General features: G+C 34.1%; 1 pseudogene; it reads left to right on the top strand.

Annotated features, from left to right (window-relative positions):
* Window positions 1-493: 493 nt before the first annotated feature.
* LOC148196401 (putative UPF0481 protein At3g02645) lies at window positions 494-2,039 on the top strand (annotated as a pseudogene).
* The last annotated feature ends 8,677 nt before the right edge of the window (window positions 2,040-10,716 follow it).

Genomic DNA, 10,716 nt, shown 5'->3' with positions numbered 1-10,716 from the left:
TCAAATATTGGAAGACTAATGAGAAAAGGTTTGCCATATTGTCTATAATGGCTCGAGATGTGTTTAGTGTTCCTATTACTACAGTGGCATCAGAGTCAGCTTTTAGTAAAGGTGGACGTGTACTTTCGAAATATAGAAGCTCCATTCTTCCTGAGCATGTGCAAATGTTGATTTGTACTCAAAATTGGCTATATGGATTTTCTGAAAATCCTAGTGGTAAGTGTATATGTTATTATTTTAAAAATTACTTTAAATTAAATTATTGATTCTAAACTAGTTGTTTGATTGTATTTCAATTGCTTGTGATAGATGAAATTGTTGAAGATATTTTTGGTCATGAGGGAATTGATGAGTCTAAACTTTTAGAAGATGTTGAAAGTCTTCAACATTGTGGGCAGTGAAAGTGATCACAGGTAGACTCGGTGACACCATAGCTTTAATTTACTTTCTAATTATGAAAAAAATAAGTGAGAAAATATAACTGTATTTGAAAATGTCTTTGAAAGACAAACAGGTACTATTGTAGTTGTCTGGGTGTGTGCTATTTTGTTGTATAAATGTTGTGGGAAGTTGAAACAATATATTGGCCACACTGATTTGTGATGACAAATAAAGATTAGGATAGTATGAAAGATGTGGAGATTAGAGTACAGATGAAGATATGCTCTTTATTAATCTTAGAACATGGGTAATGAAACTAGTGGCATACTTTTTCTTTTATAAAAAAGGTAGTAGATTCATTTTGAAAGAGGATCCTTTCAGCTTGCTTAAATGTGCAAAAGACGTATCTTAATTTATCTTGTTTTTAAAAAATTCATCCTTTTTTAAAGCCGAAATTTATTGAATATGATAAATTCTGCTTTAGGTGCTTGTAAATTGTGATATCTATCAGAGGCAATAAAATATGTTTACATTAAATTAGGTTTGTTTTTATCTGTATCTTTATTACAATTTACCCTATTTAATATCTGCTTGTAAAAATCAACATGGATCCACTAGAAAAGCAAGAATAACTTTTATGTGGTTAGGATAATCATTAGCTTATTGAAATATTTCACACTGGTTAAGTTTGCTTTATAAGGGGTTAATGACACCATGTGGTTAATTTTGTGAAGCAAGTAGTTAATAATATTGTTAATTTATAAGGAGTTTATGAGCAAGTTTCATTTTACATTTGATTCTGATTTTTGTGCATTCTTGTTTGTATAGTTTTCCTCTTTGGTATTTTTCCCTTTTCATGAGTGTATTAGACTAAACCTCTCTGTCTAAGCAAGTTTGAGAAGAAATGATTCTTCAGTTGGTTTCTTTGCTTGGGTTGTTTGCCATGCTGCAAGTTGTTCAAAGCTCGGTTTCAGATCCCCCAGTTGAAAGTAGACCACACAACAGAGTGTGTTCTGAGGAACCTAATAGCATTTGAGCAGTGTCACTATCCTGAAGAACCTTACATCTTCAACTATGTTTCTCTGATTGACTCTTTTATTCACTCCAAAGATGATGCAGAGTTGCTGGTTGAGAAAGAAATTATTGTCCATGAACTGGGAAGTGATCAAGAATTGGCAAATCTGGTTAATGATCTTTGCAAACATGTGACAAATTCAACATGCTACCACCAGATCATGGAAGATGTTAATGAACACTACAACAATGATTGGAAATGGGCAATGGGGACATTGAGGTGGGTTTACTTCAGAGACCCTTGGAGAAGCAGTTCTACTATATAGTGGGGGTTGCTGTCCTAATATTCACTGCCTTCAACTTCTACCGTGTTACTGATCTACTCTTTTAGTAAATTGAGAATTATATTGGTGGAATCACCTTTTCTGTATTACATCATCGTCCATGATTGCACACTAACTGTTACATTTCCCATTTTCTCGCAAATAAGTGGCCTGTTTATTATCAAACATATGAATTGATAACAAATAGCAGTTTCACATCCTTAACTCTAGGAGAGGAGTTAAAATTTTGTAAAAAGAAAAGCCCATGGGCTGGCCCTAACCCATAGGGCTTTGGGGTTTTTAGCCCTGTGGGCTTTTTTAGTGAAGGGTTATTTTTGGCCCTGTGGGTTTTTTTGGCCCCAACCCACATGGGTTAGGGCCAAATCTTATTAAAGGGGCTCACTTGACAACTCTAGTTGTTGGGGTTATCAATTTCATCTTATCCACTCTCATATACTTTTAGGAATTCATCATTTTTATCATTAATTGCTAATGCCACTCTCTAAATCACCTTGCAAGAATGCCTATCCTTAATTACGAGTTCATACAATTCCTAGCATTCCTAGTAATTAGTTCTGAAGTGCAGGAGCTTAAAGGCAACCAATATGCTATTGGAAGAAATTCCCCGGATCTAGACTTCCCCGTACGTTCCCATATCGACAAAATCAATAATCATGGCAATGAATGAATTAAACAAAGCAAGCTTTAAGCAAAGAGGAAAAACCCTAACTAATGATGAAAGAAAGCATATATCTTAAAATAAGATGTTAAAACACAAATTCCATATATGAGAGTTTCACAAGACTACATTGATTCCCCAACAACAATACAAAGTTTAGTTCACCATATTCATGGTGAAACTAGATGAACAATAATGGAAGAATGAAAGATAGAACCCTAGAAAGATAAGAGGAGAGCCGTCACCATCTCCCAATCTACCCCCAAGGGGTGAAAAGTGTGTTTCTGCTTCCTCCCAGCCAAAGATACAAACCCTAGGACGTCCTAAAGCTTATATATTATTCTAAAATTACAGAAAATTAGGCCCAAGCCCAAAATAGTGCCGCTCAGCGGTAAGTGCGTGAGTTGTTTTCTCCCCTCAGCGGCCTTTTCACCCCTCAGCGGAGATAACGTGACTGCCTGAGTGCCGCTCAACGGTAAACTGCCGCTGAGCGGCAGTTGGAATTTCTCCTTTTGCACTTTTTGATGTCTTTTCTGATTCCATCTCTATCCTTCTTCACTTCTTTCACCAAATTCACCTTAAAACTTGCATAAAAACACTGAAATCAAGCATAAACTTGTCCAGCTCTCTTATTTCTAAAAATATGACAAAAAGCATGATTTCAAGCTAGTTTCTAAGTGTTAAAGGTTGCTTTTAGTATCAATTTTAAGCATGAAAATAACAGTTTTTCAACTGTTATCATACGACAAAATTTAAGGAAACAACAGAAGCTTGTGTAAATGATTTGAGTTGTGAGTTTAATACTGTGATGTATTGTAATGTTGTGACTTTGATAGTTTGGGTGGTGATGATCTAAGTTGAATTGAATATTGTGTTGTATTGTAAGGTTGTGACTAGGATAATCTAAGTTATGATATTTTGATATTGAAATTATATGCTATGTTAGGTTCTTAGTTACTCACCTTTTCCTTTTGTGGTTGTGGAGTAGATGGCGTTGCAGATGAGGCAGAGATGGAGTAGCGCGACGAGAGTTATGGGAATAACTATGGGGGATTTATCATGTTTCAAAGTAATTTTATGTTTTTGAATAATGAATTTGTTATTTGTAAGGGTTTAAACTTATGTTGTAAGACGCTTAGACTTTTGAGATTTAGTTCCGCGATGTTAATCTTAAAAGAAAAAAAAACTGGCGTAAAATTTTGGATTTTGTTATTTTCTAGTGGCACTCTGTAAGGGGTGTTACACTTAGCGGTAAGTGCGTGTGTTGAATTCTTCCCCTCAGCTGCACTTTCACCCCAACGGTGCCAACGAGTGTTAAGTAGTACCGCTCAACGGTAAAATGGCGTTGAGCGGTACTTGCGACTTCTCTTCTTTTGCACTTTTTGAGTTCTTTTCTGATTCCATCTTTATCCTTCTTCACTTCTTTCATCAAATTCACCTTAAAACCTACATAAAACACTGAAATCAAGCATAAACCTGTCCAACTCTCTTATTTCCAAAAATATAAGCAAAAACATGATTCCAAGCTAGTTTCTAAGTGTTAAAGGTTGCTATTAGTATCAATTTTAAGCATGAAAATAACAGTTTTTCAACTGTTATCAGGTTCCAGTGTGGTTCTATTTAGAAATCTTTGTCTTCTTCTTGCCTTTGTGGTAGTGTATTGTGCTCTATAGTAGTAGAGGGATGTAGATTCAAGGACAACTTGACTTGTATACCTTCATTAGAATTGGTTAAAGCCTTTGAGGCAAATTCTTGCCTCGAAGATAAGGATATAGAAGACCAGAGTTTAGGTTTCAAAGGAGGGGTGAAGATGTTGGTGTTTAGAAGTAATGTTTTGTGTGAAGAAGTTTTCCAGAACAAAATCAGGAGATCAAATATCTTACGTTTCACAAGAAGAGTTGAGTTCAAAGGCTAGAATAAGAGGAGCTTTGGGTAAGCATGGGTGTAGCAAGGTTTAAGGAATCAGATTGGTTATGTATATCAGTGGTGTCAGAAGTGGATTTATCCTATGGACTCATTATGAATCATACTGATAATAATTCTCTGTGTGAACAGAGAAATGACACGCACCCAACCCAACTATGAAACCTCTAATATGCCTAGCTTGGCAAGGCCTTTGGGGAGTGAGCTCATCTAGTTTCTAGTACGTGTATCGATTGAGCAAGTGGAAATTAATTACTTGGCATTACCATGCGTATATGTTTGACTGTTTATTGAAATGAATTATAAACTTAGGTAAATGAAGTCAATCTTTTGCTATTGATTTCCACATGATATTATCTTTGGTTATTTGTCTGTGTGGAATTTACATACATTATGTCTAGTATAGGGCTGATCATGATTTCATAATTCACATAATGAACAAATACTACTTGTCATTGTTTTACGGTATATCGATTCGTGGTTGTTTTGAGTGAACTTCAATTTTATAAACATGTTTGATGCAGTCTCAACTATTACTTGTCATTGATTTGTTGAATTTATAATTTTTATGGTGTGGATATTGCTGGATAGTGTACTAAATTATATTAGAATAGGTCTTAATATTATAAGTGTAGATACCAATTAAGTTAATTAATTAATAACTAGCATTGCACGTTAAACCGGTTAGACACATATATATAAGTAAGTAGGATATGATTAAACTGAATGAATCAAGGAAAAACATAAGATTTGATTAATTTCATCATCAGAGTAAAACTTTATAATAAGAGATTTTCCTTCCTAAGACTTTGAAAATTTCACTTCTGGCTTGAGTCTTGCAAATACCCAAAATCAATACAACTCTTCAAGTGTCCAATTCTACCTTAGTATAGACTGAGGAAGGAAGATCGAACATCTATAGAATTATTCAGGAAGAAACACCAAATTGAGTAGAGTTATAAAAAAAAACCAAATGTCTTAACCATTACACCGAAGATGGTCTTACCCTTGTGATAAATAAAATCTATCTTACACTACTTAAACAAAATAAATAAACAAATTAATGCTGCTAGATAAAAACAAACTGACAGATCTGACAGTATGGACGCAAAGTTACCGTACCGTGAATCAAGGAGATCAGGCACAAACACCCTCCCATGCACACTCACATCAACCACTAGACCAGGCTCCATCCGTTGATATAATAGCGCAAACAATTATACTTAAATACTCTTTCAACTTTTTTCGAAATTTACTATGAAACCAATATTAATTTAATTTTCTTCCCTTCCTTAAATATTTTTGATACGCTGTCGTTGAAGCTATCAAATTAATACTACTTTTCAAGGCAACTTCAGTATTGCCAAGTAGTATTTAAGAAAGTAGATAGGGTTAACGTAACCTTGAGTCGTCTCCCAACGAACACGGAATTGCTTTCGAATATCTGACTCTTATGAATGTTATGCAATGCTTATGAATAAAAGTAATGGTTTAAGAATGTTTAAAGAATAAATAAGAAACTTAAAAATAGTTATGATGAAATAGGCTAATTCCACTACTTTTCCAAGATAGATTCATCATCGGTTATTCACGGATAATTGTTCAATTGATTATTGTTTAAGTTTCAAATTAATTAAAGTACATTCTTAATTAATTTGAGGGCGATCATGCATTTAACCAAAGTAAATTCTCAATCAAATGCAAAACCTTTCTAGATTATTCACAATAAATTCAACCAAAGTACATTCTCAATCAAATTTTATTGTGTTTAATCATGTCTATTCTTAAATCTCCTAACCAAATTAAAAGCTAATCAATCAAAGTAAATTCTCAATTGATTATAGTTGAAATTATTACTAATCAACCAATGTACATTCTCAATTGATAGTAAAAACCATTTAATCATATGAAAGTTCCTAAATTAAATCAAAGTAAATTCTCAATTAAACCTAGAAACCCTAGAACTCATATAATCAATATGCATGCAGATTCAAACACATTATGATGCAAAAATCTTTACTTTTAACAAGATAGAGAGATGAAAGACATATAGAGAGAACAACTTAAATCAATAATCAAAGTAAACAATTGCATTAACTGAACGTAACCTCAGAATCCGTCATGGAATTACAGCAGAATAGCCCTAGATGCTTAGCTCTCCATGAATGGAGTTGAATACAAGATGAAAGAAAAGTGAGAGGAGTATGAGAGAATGAATGAATTAAGTGAAGTCCCCCTTTCTGCCTCCCTTGGGTCTCTTTATATAGGCTTGATTGGGCCTGGACTCTGAATAGTTTGCTGATAAGATATTTTCTGTTGATATATTATATCTTTCAAATATTCATTAAATTAAATCAGTTTTAAAGAATATTTGATAGATATTAACTTAATTATCTTATATCCTATATCTTTCAAATAACTAAAAGATTTAGATAATGATAAAATTATTTGGAAGATATTTTCTGTTGATATTCCCAAATTAAATTCAACAATTGAATTTTATCTTTTAGATTTTCTGACTTTCCAAAATTGCACAAATACCCTGAAATTTCCTCTATCTGCACTTTAGCCCCTTTTGAATTTTCCAAATAAAATCTGATTTTGGGCCTTAAATTGCCATTTGGACCAATAAAACTTATATTCTCAGCTGCACAAATAAACATTAGAACATCCAAGAATAATTTATGCACTACAACTCACTTTTTACGTCTCTTTATTTCCTAAAACCCAACAATTCCAATCATCACAAATTCACTTAAAATCAACCATTTAAGCACAATTATCCCATCAAAAATTTGAATTTTAAAGCATAAATGTGGGCATAAATATGCACTCATCAATTTCTCAATATTGTTTTTTCATCACAATTTATTATATAATACCACAAAATAAAATACTTAAGGTAAGAAATCATTTTATTTATACAGGTCTTACACTGAGCGGTATTTTACCTCTGAGCGGTATTTTACCGCTTAGCGCCATTATTTTGGGTTGGGGCCTACTTTTCTGTAAGTTTTAGAATAGTATATAAGCTTTAGGACGTCCTAGGGTTTATATCTTTAGCAGAGTACGAATCAAACACACACCTTTCCACCCCTTGAAGGAAGATCTTCGATGCTAAGGCTACCTACTCAACTTTCTAAGGTTCTATCTTTCACTCTTTCATTGTATTTCATCTAGTTTCATCATGAATACGGTGAACTAAACTCTTCTTGTTGTTGGGGAATCAATGAAATCTTTTGAAGCTCTCATATATGGAATTTTGTGTTTAAACATCATATTTATGATACATGCTTTCTTTCATCATTAGTTAAGGTTTTTCCTCTTTGCTCAAAGCATGCATTGTTTAACTCATTCGATGTCATGATTATTGGTTTTATTGATATCGACACATACGGTAAAATCTAGATCCGGGAAAACTCTCCCAACAGTAGTATAAACCTAGACATAGGAATATGATGGTTGGTTTCTGTTAAGCTTTCATGCACTATAATGCATGATTAATTGCTAGGGAGATAAGACATTGTAAACTAGTGATTATGATTAGGCTTTCTTTGCTGAGACATCGGGTTTAAGGTAATTTAGAGAGTGGCATTAACATTGATGAAAAGAATGATGAATTCCTAAAATATATGAGAGTGGATAAGATGAAATTGATTGCCCCAACAACATCCTCATCCACATATTTCAATTCACGTGTTTTATTTCTTCTTTCCCATTGATAATCGCATGCATACATGTTTACTTTTTGTCTTTTGCATTTCAAACTTATAACAATTTGTTCTCAAGTCTTTAATAATCAAGAAATCATATAACTAACTAGGTCGTGAGTCCTTTGGGAGAACGAAACTTGGTCTTACCGAGTTTATTACTTGATACGATTCGGTCACACTTGCCAAGGGTTAAACAAGTTTTTGGCGCCGTTTTTCGGTGTTCATAAATTTGTCATCAAGTTTTTGATGCCGTTGTTGGGGACTCGTGGTTTAACTAGTTTATTTGTGTGATTATTGATTATCTTTGACTTGTTTTTGAATTTTAAATTTTAAATTTCGAATTTTGAATTTTTATTTTTGTTTTTCTGTTTTTATTTTTCTGTTTTTATTTTTCTGTTTTTATTTTATCTTCTTATCTCTTATTTTATATCTTCTCTATCTTTTTGTGCTAACAAATTTTTCTAGGGACTTGTTTTCTTGTGTATGCAGGAAGCAATTCGAACTAGAAGCAAGAAAATCTCAGAACCTCTTCTTGAAGGCTTAGACGAGTGTAGATGGAGAAGAAGAATCCATACATCTAGAGAACTATTCCCTCCTCCGGAAGATCTTTTAACACCTTCACCACAAGGTTCTCACCATAGCACTGAGGAGATGGAGAATAATAATGTTAGACGGACTCTTGCAGATTACACCAATGTGGTTGGCCCTCAACATTTTAACAGCATAGTAAGACCGAGGGTCAATGCAGCCAACATGGAGGTGAAACCAGCGTTAATCCAACTGATTAAGAGTAATCAATTTAATGGGTTGTCACATGAAAGCCCATATGAGCACCTCACAACCTTTAATGAAATTTGCAATACAGTAAAGATAAATGGGGTGCCTAACGAAGCAATCAAACTAATCTTATTTCCTTTCTCATTGGGAGGCAATGCTAAGCTTTGGTTGAATTCTTTTCTAGAAAGGAGCTTTACAGAGTGGGAAGCTGTGGTGGCCAAGTTTTGGAATAAATACTTCCCACAATCCAAGGTCAACAAAGGGAAGCAAGAGATCTCATCTTTCAGGCAAGGCATGGAGGAATTACTAGGTCATGCATGGGATAGGTACAAAAGCCTATTAAGAAAGACTCCCACGCATGGATTTGACGAAGTAGAAGTAGTCCTATTCTTCCTTGGAGGTCTTGGTTCACAAACCAAGTTAATGCTAGACGCCTCAGCTGGAGGCAATATTAAATGGAAGACTCTAGAGGAAGCAACTGGAATAATTGAAAACATGGCTACTAATGACAATGAGCTGAACAGTGAAAGAGGAGCTCCTAGTAAGAAGGAGTTGCTACAATTTCAATCAAATGATGCCCTGCTTATTCAAAATAAGATTATTTCTCAGCAGTTGGAAGAAGTCATTAAGAAACTTTCTCAATTACCACAAGAGATACAAAATGTATCAATGGTTCAATGGCAACAACAAAGAAGGCAAACACAACCTACTCCATCTGGGAAGACAACAAAACTTGATGAGACTTTCCAACAATTCTTGAAGACGAATGCATCTTATTGTAAGAATGTGGAAGTTGCATTTAAAAATATGAAGATCCATATTGTGCAAATAGTTGACAAGATGAAAAATGGTAATCTCAGAGAGGAGTGTAAGACTATTGTTACATGAAGTGGTAAGGTGTTAGAGAAGAGAAAAATAGAAAGAGAGGAGAAAGAAAATGAGAGTGAAAAAGAAACATGTGAGTGGAAAGAAAGAGTTGAGAGAGAGAAAAAGAAAGAAGAAGAAGATGAATGGAAAAAGAAAGAGAGAGAGGAGATAGGTGAGAGATAAAAAGAAAAAGAGTTTGAAAAACCACTTCCTTATCCAAAGAATTATTCAAGGAAGGAGAAAGAAAAAAAGTTGGAAAGATTCATGGAGTTGTTTAAGAAGCTGGAGATTACTATACCATTCTCTGAAGCATTGCAATAGATGCCATCATATGCAAAATTTTTGAAGGAACTCCTTACAAAGAAAAGCAAGTACATTGAGAAGGAAACTATCAAAGTACAGGGTAACTATAGTGCAATCATACATAAATTACCACCTAAGCTTAAAGATCCAGGAAGCTTCACTATTCTGTGCACCATTGAAGACTTGGAAGTTGGAAGAGCATTGATTGATTTGGGAGCTAGCATTAATTTAATGTCGCTATCCATGTTTAAAACAATTGAGGGTTTGGAACTCAAACCTACCAGAATGGCTCTTCAATTGGCAGATAGGTCTCTTAAATATCCATATGGAGTGGTTGAAGACGTTTTAGTGAAGGTTGACAAGTTTGTATTCCCAGTAGATTTTATTGTAATGGAGATGGAAGGGAATGGTGATGTGCCTCTCATTCTTGGGAGACCTTTTATGAAGTCTGCTAGAGTTTTAATTAATGTAGAGAATGGTAAGCTTAAAGTGAGAGTTCATGATGAAGAAGTAAACTTTGACGTATTCAAAGCCATGACATATCCAAATGATGATAAAGCATGTTTTCAACTTGACGAACTTGATGAAGTTTGTATGGTGCAAGAAAGGATGGTGCGTTATGCTTCTTCATTAGAAAAAACTTTTATTGATGCTTGTGTAGATTTAGATGAAGGAGAAGAGAAATTAATTGAAGAATGTATGATGGACTTGGAAACATTGAAGGAGATTCCAGTGA

Source organism: Vigna umbellata, chromosome 7, assembly GCF_029865625.1.
Source record: "Vigna umbellata cultivar VRB3 chromosome 7, Vumbellata_1.0, whole genome shotgun sequence".
NCBI lineage: Eukaryota > Viridiplantae > Streptophyta > Magnoliopsida > Fabales > Fabaceae > Vigna > Vigna umbellata.
This window is presented reverse-complemented; position numbering and strand designations above follow the sequence as displayed.